This window comes from Callithrix jacchus, chromosome 10 (assembly GCF_049354715.1).
Source record: "Callithrix jacchus isolate 240 chromosome 10, calJac240_pri, whole genome shotgun sequence".
Taxonomy (NCBI): Eukaryota; Metazoa; Chordata; class Mammalia; order Primates; family Cebidae; genus Callithrix; species Callithrix jacchus.
Window position 1 is genome coordinate 67,696,158 of NC_133511.1, and position 17,011 is coordinate 67,713,168.

The 17,011-nt window shown below is 46.0% G+C and overlaps 1 pseudogene; it reads left to right on the forward strand.

The window, feature by feature from the left end:
* The first annotated feature begins 16,147 nt into the window (after positions 1–16,147).
* Positions 16,148–16,713, forward strand: LOC108593798 (small ribosomal subunit protein eS24 pseudogene; annotated as a pseudogene).
* Positions 16,714–17,011: the final 298 nt, after the last annotated feature.

The window sequence follows — 17,011 nt, forward strand, 5'->3', positions numbered from 1 at the left end:
GCCTCTCTAGTATTTCTGCATTTGCTTAAAATAAATTTGAACCAAGCTTGGATGACACAACCACCTAACTGTCCCAGGAGGCAGTCTGCTAGGGGAACCCCCTTATTCGTAGTCCTCAGGGTCCTGCAGCGTCTTCCTGCCCAGGCAGTGGAGAAGAAGCAAGAACCTCATTGATGGTCAGGGTTCCTCCTCAAAAGCCCAGCTCTCCTGCCCCTGCCCTAGATGTGGCCAAGACAACGTTCCCCCTGCCAAGCCCCCAGCACACATCACGTACCCAATGTCACAGCCTCATTCCTGCTGAGTCCAGGTCCTTGCATCTCAGTTTGGGAGACAGGCAGGGGATTCTCACCCCAAGATAAAGCCAGCTTACCTCCAAGCCTTGAGCCAACTCATTGGATGGGAATTTATCAGAACAGTATTTTTACATTAAAACCAATGCAGAAATATTATAGAAGAATGCAAAATCCAAAGGAATTTTGGAAGATAAAAAAAAATGAGACCGGAGCAGCTTCTCTTGTGTGTATATGTGTTTGTGTGTGTGACAGGGTGAGCCTGGGACCTGTCATACTTCCTCCACCCAGATCCGGGTGAGCTTGCACTCTCCCAAGCCCTCCAGAGCACTGGGTGGAAAAGGCAGAGCCACCCTCAGGCCATAGAAAACATTCTGTCAGTGTCACCCCTGCACAAATGTGCCCCACCTTCCATCACCTGGCTCAGCACACCACAGGGGCCACGGATGTGCCACACAAAACTCACACCTCACAATTCACGCAAAGCACACCCAGTGCACCATACTGCCACAGCTCCGGATACAAAGTGCACATGCACCGTGGACCCCTGTGTTAGCCCAGCACAGTCACTCAGAGCTACAGAGAGGTGCCATGCACACTTCTTGCAGGCAGACACGCACCACAATCCATGGGTCACACCTGCACATACTGCACACTAACCGCATACAATCCACTAACCCATTGTGCTCACAGTAATCACTAATCCATTGTGCTCACAGTAATCTTTTTTTTTTTTTTGGTGAGACAGAGTCTTGCTCCGTCAACCAGGCTGGAGTGCAGATCGCGCTCACAGTCATTGACACATTGCCCACACTACACACTCATAGAGGGACTCGCCCCCTGCACGTGCCCTGACCGGCCGCGACCCTGGAGTGGGCAGGCCTGCCCTGTATCCCCGCGCCCCGGCACCCTTTACCCCTTCTATCCCGGCCAGCGCATGCCCTCACCTGCCCCGCTCAGCACCAGCTGTTCCGGCCCAGACCTCGCTCGCCCTGGTGCTGCTCAGAGGCGAACCCGCCAAACAAGAGGACAGTATAGACGGCGGCGGGCGGTAGCAGCTCCGATCCCGGCGTCCCTGACACCCGGCGGAGCGAGAGCAAAGAGGCGGGATGGGGCTATGGCCAGGCGACCTCGGCACCCCGCATTGGAGTCCCGCCCAGTCTGGACTGGACTCGGCTGCCCGCCCTCGGGGGATGAGGGGGAGGTGATGTCTGGAAGAGGCTGCAGGCCTCAGGGGACTGCTCCTGGTCTGGAGACTGGGGACTGGTGGACTCCAGTCCAGAATCCTTCAAGACTTAATCTTTCCCTGGCCTCAGTGTCCTTCTTTGCATTGGTATGCGTGTGTATAGCATCAGAGCTGAAGGGGCCCTTAAAGGCACTGATCTCTGTCGCATAGCTCTGTCTCTGCCCTCCCCAGGCTCTGTTCCACCCTCTTCTTTCTCACTCTGCACATTCTCCCTGAGGAAGGCACTCATTCTCTTTATTCTCCTTTTATTCAGCAAATGTTGAATTTCTATTTACCAGGATTAAGGAATAATTTTTTAAACAACAAACAAAAAGAAAATTATAAAAGAAAATGTTAATAAGCTCTGTGTAATAAAGTTCTGTTTATACAAAAACACTAAAAAAGAAAAAAGCAAAAAGACGGACTACAGACTGAGAGATTATTGCAACACATGTAACAAAGGATTATTATCCAGCATACAAAAATAACTTCTAAGCCTGGGTGTGGTGGCTCACGCCTGTAATCCCAGCACTTTGGGAGGCTGAGGCAGGAGGATCACGAGGTCAGGAGCTCAAGACCAGCTTGACCAATATGGTGAAACCCTGTCTCTACTAAAACTACAAAAATTAGCTGGGTGTGGTGGCACGTGCCTATAATCCCAACTATTCAGGAGGCTGAGGCAGGAGAATCACTTGAACCTGGGAGGTGGAGGTTGCAGTGAGCTGAGATCACACCACTGCACTCCAGCCTGGGCGACAGAGCGAGACTCCATCTCAAAAAAACAAACAAAACAAAAAATAACAACAACAAACACTCCTACATGTCATTAGGAAAAACTAAACAATCTAACAGAAAAATGATCAAATGACATGAACAGGCATTTTACAGAAAAGAAAGCAATAGTGGCCAGTACTCATATGAAAAGATGTTCAACCTCACTACCAACCAGGGAAATTTAAATTCGAACCAAATGAAATGATACTATCTCATGCATGTCTAATTAGCAAAATTTTTAAAGTTTGGTAATTGGTTTGGTTGAAACCAACTCCATTCCTCCATTGCCCTAGACACATTTCTGCATGTGGCCAGAGACTACCCTACTGGACAACAGGTACAGACATTTCCATCATCACAGGAAGTTCTAAAGCTCTTAAAACACTGACTACTTCATTATATGACAATGAATGTGCTGCATTTTGTCACACACAGAAGCGCTCCTGATTCTGCTGATTCTGCTCAATTCAAACAAAATTGGTTTGGCTTCAACCAATAATCAGTTACTCAGCAAACGCTGAAACCAATTATTTGGTCGAAACCAAACCAACTTTGTTTGAATTGACAGGAATTTTTACATACTGCTGGTGGGACTAGAAGTTGAACACAACGAAGTTGAAGGACAATCTGTCAATATCTAGTAAAGGTGAAAATGCACAGTCTAAGACTGAACCATTCCACTTCAAGGCATATAACCAGGAGAAACACCTGCACATGTATAAAGATGAACATCACAGCATTGTACTTTATACCAAGACATTGGGAACAATCAAAACATCCATCAACAGGAAAGTGGAGAAATAAGTTATTATTCCAATATTATTGTTATCTGAACTCTCAGTCAGTCCATATTCGTTATAATGACTTGCAGAAATTTTACAGAAAATCTGACAGAACAAATCGTGTGTCACCAGCATGAGTCTGGGTGAGGCACTGCAAGAGCACACCACGGTCATTACCCAGCTGTTCTCTCTGTAGGCTAGGGTCGCTCTCATGTCCATGTCCTTTAACTTATCTGATGCACAATCATTACCATCTTCCTCTTCCCTTCTTTTTTTTTTTGAGATGAAGTCTCCTTCTGTTGCCTACGCTGGAGTGAGTGATCTCAGCTCACTGCAACCTCCGCCTCCCAGGTTCAGGCGATTATCCTGCCTCAGCCTCCCAAGTAGCTGGGATTACAGGCACCCGCCACCATGCCTGGCTAATTTTTGTATTTTTAGTAGAGACAGGGTTTCACCATGTTGGCCAGGCTGGTCTCGAACTCCTGACCTCAGATGATCCGCCTGCTTCAGCCTCCTAAAGTGCTGGGATTACAGGTGTTAGCCACCATGCCTGGCCTCTTCCCTTCATTATTAAGTGTAATTGTCTTCTAAGAAAGTGGGAAGGCCTGAGAAGAAAGTAGTTGAGCCTGAGAGACCTAGAAAAGCCTATTCATTAATAGAAGAAAATGCAGCAGTGACAAAGCTCATTGGGAGGTCTGGACAGTGAAAGATGTAAGCCTAGAGGAGCCCAGAGGAGGCCTCAGCCGTCTGGCAGGGTCAGAGGGGGGCCAGAGAAGGCTTCAGAAGGCAGGTGCCTCCTCCCTGTGCTGCCCCTGCCCACCTTCTTTGTCTCTGCAGAGTATGCTAAGGAGCTGGGGAGTCAGGAGGCATAATTCTTTGGAGAGTTAAAGTCATCATCATCACTCATTTATTCTCTGACACCTGCTATGTGCCCAGGCCCAGGGAAGCAAAAAAGATGAGTTGTTCATGGCTAGTGTCCTTCAAAAATGCCCAGTGTGGAGAACAGACAGGAATGTGGTGGGCATTGGGACAGAGACATAAAGACACACAGGAGCTCTGAGGGTCCCCCAGCCAGTCTGCAGTCTGAGAGCAGGGAGAACAGGGGTGTTAAGGCACAGGTTGTGTCTTAGGCTGTGTTCAAAACAACTAGAGTTGTTTGGGTAAAGTAGGATGAAGATGTTCCTGTTTACCAGAGGGACAGCTTGTGAAGACCAAGAGGTAGGGTTGAACATGGCCAACTCTGAGAACCTCATGAAGCTCAGTCCTACTGGAGAGGCAAGTGGAAGAGGGGAGTGGGATAAGAGAGCTGTAGAGAGGGCAGGAGCCAGTCCTTTCAGGGTCTTGATGCCAGGCTGGGAAGCTTGGTTTTTCCTGAGGGCAGTGGGAGCCATGGAAGGGTTTAAGCGGGGTTGGAGGTGGGGACATGCCCAGAGTTGTGTTTTAGAAAGCTGACTTGTGCTGGCTGCTGTGCAGAGGCAGGGAGTCAATGAGGAGGCTGGGCCAGTAGTCCAGGCAGGTGACCAGGGCAGTGGGGATGGAGCAGAGGTGATATATGGGAGATGATTGAAAGGTGGATTTGAGAACTTTTTCTCTTTTTTTGAGATGGGGTCTGACTCTGTTGCCCAGGCTGGAGCTCACTGCAACCCCTGCCTCCTGGGCTCTAGTGAGCTTCCCACCTCAGCCTCTTGAGAAGCAACTGGGACTACAGATGCATGCCACTATGCCTGGCTAATTTTTTTTTTTTTTTTGTGGGGGTAGAGATGGGGTTTCACCATGTTGCCCAGGCTGGTCTTAAACTCCTGGGCTCAAGCTACCCTCCCACCTCAGCTTCCCAGAGTGGTGCATTACAGGTGTGAGCCACCACACCTGGCCTTGAGGGCTTGTTAAGGAGGTAGAATCAGCAAAATCAGGCAGATTGGATGTGAATGTGAGGTAGAGAGAGGGTTCACTGTTTGGGTCCCTCCAGAAGCCGATCCCAAGGCAAAGATTCAAGTGCAAATCATTTATTTCAGAGGTGATTCAGGGAAAAGAAACCAGCCATGGTGGCTGCCGAGCAGGTCTTCACTGTGGGTCAGTCTGGAGGGGGAACCTGTGGGTGGCTGCACAGAACCAGCCGCAGAGAGGTCACACCCAAAAGACAAGGGAGCTGGAGCATTTGGTTACCAGCTCCAGGTGTCAGGGGTTGAGGGCCGATCCTCAAACTTTCTGGCATTTCTGGCCAAGTGTGCTCCAAAGGCCAGAGGAAACCCCAGGGCAGAAACCCAGGGTCCCACAGTGAGAAGCTGCAGAGGTGTGGGGGTGAGAGTGGTAAGTGGCACTGGCAGCCCCAACCTTGGTGTCCCTGTGGCCTCCTCTCAGGGCCAGGGCTGCTTTTGCAGCTCCAGCCACAGCCCTAGGACCCCTAGCCCCCTTCCTGAGGCCCAGGAGGGGTGGAGGAGGCACAGCATCTGCTGCAGGAGGGAAGGAGACCTGTCTGCTCCCTGTAGGCTGAGCTCCTCTAGGAGTTGGGGAAGTGGGGGAGTGGGGGTGGGTTTGGACCTGAAGGCCCTGCCAGTGCCCTAGTGTCCTTCCCTCAGCACTCCGCCTATCTCACTGGGCCCCCAACTGTCCCTGCGTATGCAGAGCATCGCCCTGGTTTCCATGGAGACTGTGCTCTGACCTCTGGAAATGCTCCATCTACCCGGGTTAGCCAAGCCGCCTGACCCCACACTCACATCAAGGCAGAGGAACTTGGCAGCTCTTTAATGAAACCAAATCCTGTCTCCCAGGGTTGGCAGAGGGCTAGAGACACAGATTTGGGACTTATCAGCTTCATATTTGGGCCTGTAGGTCACAGGGTCGGTGGGGTCACTTCTGCTCTCTTTAAGATGGAGCCATCAGTTAAAGGAGGGAAGAGGAGATGTCCAGGAATGGAACTGCAGGGCGACAGCCAGAGCAGTAAGAGGAGGAGCAGGTCAGTGCCGTGTCACTGAGGCCAAGGGAAGATGGGCCTGGGAGACGGAGGGAGGCCACAGGCTCAGGGCTAGGCCTGGGAGCCGGGCCCCAACCCCACTGGCCCCAGGAGAGGCCAAGGAGCCCTTGGTTAAACTGTGTCTGGCAGCTAATTTGCTTCCTCCTGTTCCACTCCCTCCCAGCCTCAGCCACGGCCTCAGAAACCTTAGCACTGGCAGGTGCCCAGCAAGATCTGGCACTGGATGAGCCATATCTGGCATTTCCAGCAATTTCTGAGACATTCCCCCTGCCCCTGTCAGCCGAGGCCTTGGTGTCCCTGTGGCCTCATCTCAGGGCCCAGCCTGCTCTTTTAGCCCCAGCCATAGCGCTAGGACCCTAGCCTCCCTCCTGAGGTCCAGGAGCCCCCATATGGCTCCCCTTCGTCTTGTCAGTCCACCAGCCATGGCTAGCCCTGGTTCTGAACAGGAGAACACCTTCCTGGAAGTTGCCGCTTGTGCATTCCCACCACACTCCTGCTGCCCAACCAAGTGTTAATTCGCAAATTCATGACCCAGGAATCCTGACCTGGCAGCTCTTAGTCAGGGCTCTGGATTCCTCTCCTGCACATTGATGGGACACCCCATTTGTCTCCCTCCTACCAGACCCATGCCCACCAGACCTGGTCCTGGTACAAATGTTTAGTTTTAATTTATATATTTTTTTCAAGATGGAGTCTTTCTCTCTCACTCAGGCTAGAGTACAACGGCAGGATCTCGGCTCACTGCAACCTCCGCCTCCTGGGTTCAAGCAATTCTCCTGCCTCAGCTTCCTAAGTAGCTGGGATTATAGGCATGTTCCACCATGCCCAGCTAATTTTTTATATTTTTGGTAGAGACAGGATTTCACCATGTTGGCCAGGCTGGTCTTGAACTCCTGACCTTGTGGTCCGCCCATCTCAGCCTCCCAAAGTGCTGGGATTACAGGCATAAACCACTGCACCCAGCTACAAATGTTAACATACTTTCTGGCAGCATCAAAAGGAGCATAGTGCCTATGTCAGAGGAGGTGATACTGATAGCACAGAGGTCTGCTGCTCACACTGCCTGTGGAGCGCTGTGACTCTGCAACACTGTCTGGTGCCCTTGGGACTGCAGGGACACTGAGAGGGTAATGCAATCAACACATGGCCAACATGGCGAAACCCTGTCTCTACTAAAAACACACACAAAAATTAGCCAGGTATGGTGGAGGGTGCCTGTAATCCCAGCTACTGGGGAGGTTGAGGCTGGAGAATCGCTTGAAGCCAAGAGGTGGAGGCTGCAGTGAGCGGAGATCGCACCATTGCACTCTAGCCTGGGCAACAAGAGTGAAACTCTGTTTCAAAACAGAATAGAATAGAACAAAAGCCAAGCTAATGTTAGTCAACCCTTGAGAGTGGGGCAATTCTTTCACCTGGTACCAACAGATCCCTGTCTCTTTTAAAACAGATTTACTGAATCTGAGATTCACGCAGACATTATTGCTTAGTAAATAGTTTAAACTTCATAATGAAGAAAAAGTTGGTGTTTTCATTTATTCAGCTGTTTAAGAAATCAACAAATCAGTATTAAAATATTGGAAATAACCTGTCTATTCATAGGGAACTGGTTAAATAAATCATGGTTGTTAAAACAGAACAAGGGAATTTTTATGTAGAAGGACCTTTAAGAAACCTTCAGGCCCAGGCATGGTGGCTCATGCCTGTAATTTCAGCACTTAAGGGAGGCCAAGGCAGGAGGATCACTTGAGCCCAGGAGTTTGAGACCAGCCTGGGAAACATAGCAAGACCCTGTCTCTACAAAAATAGAATAAAATAAAAAGTAAAGAAAATAAAAATAAATGTAAAAAGGAATGTTCAGAAGAAAGCTAGGTGTAGAAATATGTGTACAGTATGCAACCCTTTGTGTATAAAGGAAGAAAAAAGGAACATATCACTTTTAAGATTTGTATATTCGTTATAGTTACCTGGAAAGATAAAGAAGCAACCACCAACTGGGTTACTTAGTGCCAATAACAGGGAGATCCTTCACTGTTTACCTTTGTTTGTTTGTTTGAGCAAAGTGAATGTATTATTTAGTTGAAAATAAAAAGAAATAGATCACTTTTAAAAATCAAGATGTCACATTTAGTCAAGGTGCCCCAAATGCTGAGACCTGATAGTGTTTCAATGATGAGAAAAATGGAAAGTTTTTATCAATAAGGATTGATATAGGGATTTACAGTTTTCTTTCTTTTTTTAAAATTATTTATTTATTTATTTATTTATTTATTTATTTATTTATCTTTTGAGACGGAATTTCGCTCTTGTTACCCAGGCTGGAGTGCAATGGCGCAATCTCAGCTCATCGCAACCTCCGCCTCCTGGGTTCGGGCAATTCTCCTGCCTCAGCCTCCTGAGTAGCTGGGATTACAAGCACGCACCACCATGCCCAGCTAATTTTTTGTATTTTTAGTAGAGACGGGGTTTCACCATGTTGACCAGGATGGTCTCGATCTCTTGACCTCATGATCCACCCGCCTCAGCCTCCCAAAGTGCTGGGATTACAGGCGTGAGCCACCGCGCCCAACCTATTTTTGTTTTTTTATAGAGTTTGAGTTTCACTGTGTTGGCCAGGCTGGTCTCAAATTCCTGACCTCGTCATCCACCCACCTCGGCCTCCCAAAGTGCTGGGATTATAGGCGTGAGCCACCACACCAGGTGGAATTTACTATTTTCGAAGTAGTTTTGCAGAAATTTAGACATTAACTTTCTTCAACCTGGGAAACATGGCGAAAACCCATCTCTAAAAAAAGATCAGCTGGGCATGGTGGCACATGCCTGTAGTCCCAGCTCCTCAGGAAGCTGAGGTGGGAGGATCACCGGAGCCTTGAAGGTCAAGCCTGCAGTGAGCCGTGATTGTGCCGATGCACTCCAGCCTGGGTGACAGAGTGACACTCTGTCCCCCCCCCCCCAAAAAAGAAGATACTAACCTTCTTAAGCCTTATTAGGGACAGTTGTATTTCAATTTTTCCGAGGGGGAAACTGAGGCTCAGAGAGGTCAGTGGTCTTGCCCAAGTTTCCCCCATCTGTAAGTAAAGGAGCTGGTCCTGGATGGAACCTGGGCGCCGACCACAGGAACAAAGTAGAGGGCAGAACAAAGTCCACCCTGGGCTGATGCAGGGGTTCAAGTGTGTCCTGGGCAGGGACAGGCCTGGGTTGGATTCTGGCTCTTCCACTGAGAGCTGTGTGGCCAGGCCAAGTTCCTTTCCCTCTCAGAGCTCCGGTCACCTGTACAACGGTGATAAGAATTCTGTCCTCCCAAGTGGTTTAAGTTTTAACCGGAATAGTGTATGTAAAACTCTCAGTACAGTGCCTGGCATGAACAATAAAAATTGCTAACTGTCGAAGTGTTTTCTTTAAATTACTGAACCAGATTTTTAAATTTTTGAGATGGAGTCTCACTCTTTCACCCAGGATGGCGTACAGTGGCACAATCTCAACTCACTCCAACCTCCACCTCCTGGCAGAACCAGATATTTTAGTTCAACTGAACTCCCTGTAGTTCTTGAATTCCCCATATGCCTGCCACATAAATTAAGAAGGGGAGGCTGGGTGCAGTGGCTCACACCTATAAGAGGCTGAGGTGGGTGGAGCACAAGGTCAGGAGTTTTAAACCAGGTGAAACCCTGTCTCTACTAAAAATACAAAAAATCAGCTGGGCATGGAGCCTGTAGTCTCAGCTACTCGGGAGGCTGAGGCAGGAGAATTACTTGAACTCAGTAGGCAGAGGTTGCAGTGAGCCGAGACTGTGCCAGCCACTGCACTCCAGCCTGGGCAGCAGAGCAAGACTCCATCTCAAAAAAAAAAAAAAAAGACAGGGGGAAGCACTGGAGAAGCATTGGAGAATTGAAGGAAGTATAGAAACCACCTTTACCCTAAAAGATGCTTATGGTTTTATTGGTGAGACAACCTTTAAGGAGGCCCACAAAGCCTTTCTAGGAATATAGTTTATTACTGTCAATGTTCAGTTTATTTTTCTATGCTTACCTCATTGTAAAATTAAAATGCAGATGGACTGTTTACCCAATTTTATGTGTGGTGGTTTTCAATAAGTGACACAATTCACAGTAATAATGAAATGTTGCCTTTTTCAGAATGTTTGATGCCATTTCATTATCGGGCGTATTCAGGCTGGTATAGCGGTAGACTTGGTGCCTTTTTAAACAACATTGTGCTTTACTTGTATTCCCAGCTGTGACTGTGCTCCAGCCTACCAGAGGCACATATCCAGTTCTCCTACAATCATCCCGCATCCACGCTGCTTTCTGGCATTAATGGTGCTGCCTTGTGTTCTCCTCATCATCTAATGATTAATTGTATTAACATACATGATACTCACTTTGGGCTTCTGGCAATTCACAGACTAGAAAAGTACTAACAGATTAGTGCTGAATTTCATTAAAAATTATCAATTAAAAAACAGCAGCCATTCCACAATGTACACATACATTAAAACACCACACTGAGTCAAACATGGTGATTCATGCCTGAAATCCCAGCATCTTGGTGGGGCAGGGGGTGAGGTGAGAGTATTGCTTGAGCCCAGGGTTTCAAGACCTGCCTGGGCAACATGGCAAAGCCCTATGTCTACAAAAAGCTGTTAAAAAAAAAAGTGTATCTATCTATCTATCTATCATTTATCTACCCATCCATCTATCCATCCATCTATCCAGGCATGATGGCAGGCACCTGTGGTCCCAGCTACTTTGGAGGCTGAGCTGGGAGGATCACTTGAGCCCAGGAAATCGAGGCTGCAGTGAGGCTTCATGCCACTGCACTCCAGCCTGGGTGAGAGAGTGAGACCCTGTTTCAAACAAACAAAAACCAACATAAAAATATTATCATATTGTGCCCCGTAAGTATATACAATTGTCAATTAAAAATAAAAATTTAAAAGAGAAACAGCAGAATTGTTCATCATAGTTCACTATTTTTCTCCCAAAGTTTTAGAATAAGGGACTGTAACACTCATCTCAAAGGGAAAAGCCCTGACTTCCTTCTCTCTTGCGGAGAGGGCCACACATGTGCTTACTCACCAGGGAGCTTGGTTAGGGTGGAAACACTTCCACCTGTCACCACTTGAGGATGTGGCTGGCAGATGCTCTTAGGTTTTGTCACTCTCAGAAGGGGACAAGAGAGGCCAGGAAAACAAAAGCAAAGGCAGTAAGGTTAATAATATGAAATGACGAGATTGAGGTGGTTTGGGTCCACCTGGAGCTGTCACCGGCTGGAAGCGGGGCGCTTCATCGGAATCCTGCTGCCTCTTGCAGAAACAAAGCTGACAAGGGGACCCCTTCCAAAGGACTTGGCACTTCTGGGTTTCGGTAAGCAGATTCTGGTGCCCAACTTTTCTCCAGGCAACGTGTGGACTTGCAGTACATGCCTAGGATTTGGAAAAGAGCAGGAGACAGACGGGTCCCAAACTATAATGGAAAGTGTTTTGGTCCCTTGTATGAAGAGCAACATAGAAAAAGCTGTCTGCAAGATGTTCAGGAGGTGACAAAGCAAGGAATGAACCAGGATTACCTATTAGGGAAGTGATAAAAAGAGCCTATGTGAAGAGAGACTGAACATTCTTCCATCTAAAGAATCAATATAGTTAGAAACAATATCTTGTCATGAAAAATCACCAATAAAATTAAAATGTGGATCTTGTATTAGTCAGGGTGCTCCAGAAAAACAGAACCTAAATATATTTAGGAAGTACAGGAAATAATTTTATTTATTTATTTATTTACTTACTTAAGGAACTGGCTCACATGATTATGGAATCTGAGAAGTCTCATGATCTACGGTCTGTCTGTAAATTGGAAAACCAGGAAAGCTGGTGTTGTCATTTAGGCCAAGTCTGAAAGCCCAAGGACCAAGACACCAGTTTCCAAGGGCAGGAGAAGGTGGATGTTCGCTCTCAAAAAGAGAGCAGGCTGAGTGCTGTGGCTCACGCCTGTAATCCCAGCACTTTGGGAGGCCCAGGCAGGAGGATCACTGCAGTCCAGGAGTTTGAGACCAGCCTGGGCAACAAAGTGAGACCTCGTCTCTACACAAAAAGTTTTTAAATTAGCCAGGTGTAGTGGTGCATGCCTGTAGTTCTAGCTACTCAAGGGGCTGGGGTGAGAGGATTGCTTGAACCCAGGAGTTCGAGGCTACAGTGAGCTATTCAGTGAACTGTGATAGCTATGGGCAACAGAGCAAGACCTTGTTTCTAAAATGAAAAAAAGTGGGGTGCAGTGGCTCACGCCTGTAATTCCAACACTTTGGGAGGCTGAGGCAGGCAGATTGCTGGAGCCCAGGAGTTCAAGACCAGCCTGGGCAACATGGTGAGACACCCTGTCTCTACAAAAAAATACAAAAATTAGCCAGGGATGGGGGTCCACACCTGTAGTCCCAGCTACTTGGGAGGCTGAAATGGGAGAATTGCTTGTGCCCAGGAGGCAGAGGTTGCAGCAGTGAGCCAAGATTGCAGCACTGCACTCCAGCCTGGGAAACAGGGCAAGATTCTGTCTCAAAAAAAAAAAGAGAGAGAGAGTGAGAAAGTGAATTTTCATATCCTCAGTGGGTTGGATGCTGACTACCCACCTTGGGGAGGGCCAACTGATTTACTCAGTTCACCTACTCACATGCTAATTTCTTCGAGAAGCATCCTCACAGACACTCTCAGAACAATGACTTACCAGACATCTGGGCATTCTTTAGCCCAGTCAGGTTGACACACAAAATTAACCATCATAGACCTCCTTACACTACCATCACTTCCCTGGATTTTTAACCAACATTCTTCTTGTTCCTCAGGCTTTAAACAGGGAGTTCAGCACAAGTTGTAATAGAAAACAGAAAGCAACGTCTCCTGGCTTTATAGACCCTGGAGAAAAATGTTTGAGGTAAATGAACGCTACTGACTCAAATAAAAGAGAAATGGCCTTGACATGAAAGCTGCAAGTGCGGAAAGGTTTTTGCTTGCCTCGAGCAGATTAAATGAAAGTAAAAAGGGAAGACTGCATACTGTGATGTTAATACCCACCACAATGAAAACCACTGCCTCCGTGGCATAGGCGCTGGTATAAGAGACTTAGAGGACCAAGAGGCTGCCATAAGACGATGGTCAATGACATCAGCACTACACAAGGTCAGCCTACACTTGTGCCCTGTGTGGTGAGAGTGGTTCCAGCAAGTCTTTCCTTCTTTTCTTTCTTTTTCTTTCTTCTTTCTTTCTCTTTCTTTCCTTTTCTCTCTATTTCTCTTTCTTTCTTCTTTCCTTCTCTCTCTCTCTCCTGAGGAAACATGGTGACTTCATACAATGGTGGATTATAGATGGCCACAAAGCAATCACAGCCTATGAACATCAATACATGGTATTTAGAGAGGACAATAAAAAGAAAGAAAAGTTGCTGAGGCCGGGTGCGATGACTCACGCCTGTAATCCCAGCACTTTGGGAGGCTGAAGTGGGAGGATCACTTGAGGCCAGAAGATTAAGACCTCATGTCTACAGAAATTTTAAAAATTAGCCGCGCATTGTGTCCTATGGTTGTACCTACGTGGAAGGCTGAGGTGGGAGGATTGCCTGAGCCAGGAATTCAAGGTTGCAGTGAGCTATGATTGTGCCACTGCACTCCAGCCTGGGTGACAGAACAAGACCCTGTCTTTAAAAAAAGTTTTCAGAAGAAAAAGAAAAACAGCTGAGTCATGCACCTGACATAGAAGATGTTTTCTTTGATACAAAAGTCATGAGCATTCTGGGGGTGCAAACAGAAGGACAATAAAGATCGGGGAAGGACTGGATGAAAGAAAACAGAGCATGGGGGTGGGAATGTACAGAACTTCAGCCAACTGGAGCAATCAAGGCCAGGTTCCCCACCATGGACACTTTGTCAACCCAGCAAGGGTAAATGTAGGTAGGCCCTGAGGAGTCATTTCTGCCAGGCATCTCATCTGGGAATTGATACCCCAAGAAAATGCAGCTCCTTTGTCACCAGTAACAGATCTGTTGATTCTCATGAGTGTCTTCCCCACAGAGGGCTACAGAAAGATGTGGTCCAGTCTCTCTTCTGTTTCAGATTTTCTCCCTATTTCCTCTGAGATGACTTCTGGGTACTTAGGGAGCGGGGGCCTCTGGTCTCTGTAGCAGGGAGAAGAGACGGGACCTTGGCTTTGACCTCTGTTCTGATGTCTACTCCACCCCCACACTTTTTTTTTTTGCCATTTATTAAAGAAACCGAGTCATGTATTCTGTAAGAGTTCTCAAGTTCTGGATTTGGTTAATTGCATCACCTATTGTTATCTTAACTCCCTCAGTCCCTTGTGTTTTCTGAAAACTGGTAGTTAGATATCTAGAGGTTTGATCAAATTCAGATTCACCTATGAATTCTTCATAGGAGGTGGTGTGTACTTCTTTTTTTTTTTTAAAGACGGGGTTTCACCATGTTGGTAAGGCTGGTCTTGAACTCCTGACCTCAGGTGATCCGCCCACCTTGGCCTCCAAAGTGCTTGGATTACAGGTGTGAGCCACCATGCCTGGCCGGTGTGTACTTCTTTGTACCCCATAAAACAAGCTATAACGTCTAGTTCTCTCTCTTTTTGGTGATGTTAATATTGGCCAGTGGTTCTGGTGTTATCAGACTAGCAGCCATTGGGATGATCACTGCCCAGACTTGCCTATAGAAATAGAAAGCAAAGCACAGGCATAATTTTTGATTTTCAAGTAAGCACATTAAAAAAGTAATCAGAAATAATGAGATTAATTTTAATACTATATTTTATTTAATCTGTTATATCAAAAATATTATCTAAAAATCAAGGTATTTTATAACCTTTCTTTTCTCTATTAAGTCTTCAAAAATCTAGTGTGTATTTTACACTTATACCACATCTCAATTCACATAAGCCACATTTCAAGTGTTTGACAGGCACCATTGATTAGGGCATGCAAAGTGATGATGTTTAATTCTGTGACACCTTCTTCATTTATCGGCTGGAGTTTAATAAAGAAGAATTTTTCATCAGCATCTCTTTGGTTACTCTGAAATACCGTTTGCATAGAAAAGACAGATTCTTTTCCTTTTAATCTGCATTGATACCAACCTACAAAACAGACCTACACCTTTGCTTATTTGTTTGCTTTTAGTGTCATTATAAACTCATAGATTGAAACACGAGTTTCAGATTTGTATGTTTCAAACCATTGTAGGCATTATTCTCTTTGATACTTAAAATACCCCATCTTTGTGCAGCACAGCCCTCAAGTTGGTTTTTATGTCCTTTAAACACAATGTTAGTAGTATTGACAACTTGCTTTCTGTACAACAAAATGTTCTGAACCCATCTTATGCATTTCCTGCCACAAACCCCAAATCAGACGTTTCCCCAAGAAGCCCTTGTTCCTTTTAATAGGAAACACATTCAGAGCCTTCGAAGTGGGTACTAGAGGTTCTCAGCACCACTGGGCTAGTTATTGTTTCCAGGCCTTTTTAGTGGTTAGAAATAGAAAATACTTTTTAAAGAGAAAAATGCATCATGAATTTATACAGATGTTTCCAAATCAAAGAGTAAACTGACAGTAGTTTTTTCTTCTTTGATTTTATATTCATATCTTTTATGTTGAAAATTTTGGTTTCCAGTGACATTGATATAATTACATTTTCATTATATCCTACTATATGTAACCATTACAAACTAACACCACCAATAGTATTAAAGTTGACCCTTGAATGATGCAGGGTTAGGGATGTCAACCCCTCACACAGTTGAAAATCCACATATAACTTTTGACCGCCCCAAAACTTAACTACCAATATTCTACTGTTGACCAAAGCCTTACTGAAAATATAAATAGTTGGTTAACACATATTTTGTATGTTGCATGTGTCATGTACTGTAGTCTTACAATAAATTAAGCTAGAGAAAAGAAAATGTTATTAAGAAAACATAAGGAGGCCAGATGTGGTGGCTTACGCCTATAATCCAAGCACTTTGGAGGCCAAGGCGGGCGGATCACCTGAGGTCAGGAGTTCAAGACCAGCCTGACCAACATGGTGAAACCCCGTCTTTATTTTTAAAAATAAAAAGAAAACGGGATAGGCCGCCATCATGAACGACACAGTAACTATCCGCACTAGAAAGTTCATGACCAACCGACTACTTCAGAGGAAACAAATGGTCATTGATGTCCTTCACCCCGGGAAGGCAACAGTGCCTAAGACAGAAATTCGGGAAAAACTAGCTAAAATGTACAAGACCACACCGGTTGTCATTTTTGTATTTGGATTCAGAACTCATTTTGGTGGTGGCAAGACAACTGGCTTTGGCATGATTTATGATTCCCTGGATTATGCAAAGAAAAATGAACCCAAACATAGACTTGCAAGACATGGCCTGTATGAGAAGAAGAAGACCTCAAGAAAGCAACGAAAGGAACGCAAGAACAGAATGAAGAAAGTCAGGGGGACTGCAAAGGCCAATGTTGGTGCTGGCAAAAAGTGAGCTGGAGATTGGAACACAGCCGAAGGAGTAAAAGGTGCCGCAATGATGTTATCTATGGCCCTTGTGGATTTTTCACTAGAAGCTTTTTAATAAACTAAAAACTTTTGTGTGAAAAAAAAAATAAAAATAAAAAAAGAAAAAAAAAAAGAAAAAGAAAACATAAGGAAGAGAAAATATATTGACTGTTCATTAAGTGGAGGTGGATCATCATAAAGTTCTTCATCCCCCTCATCTTCAAATTGCGTGGGCTGAGGAAAAGGTGGAAGGTGGGAGTTGGTCTTGCTATCTCTGGGGTGGCAGAGGCAGAAGAAAATCTGCATATATGTGGACCCATGAGGTTCACGCCCATGTTGTTCAGGGTTAACTGTACTTACAATATGGTTACAAAAACTACTTCAGATTTCAGATTAAGAGTTAGTTCTCTTTGTCCTTGGAATATGTCCTTCTTAGGAATGT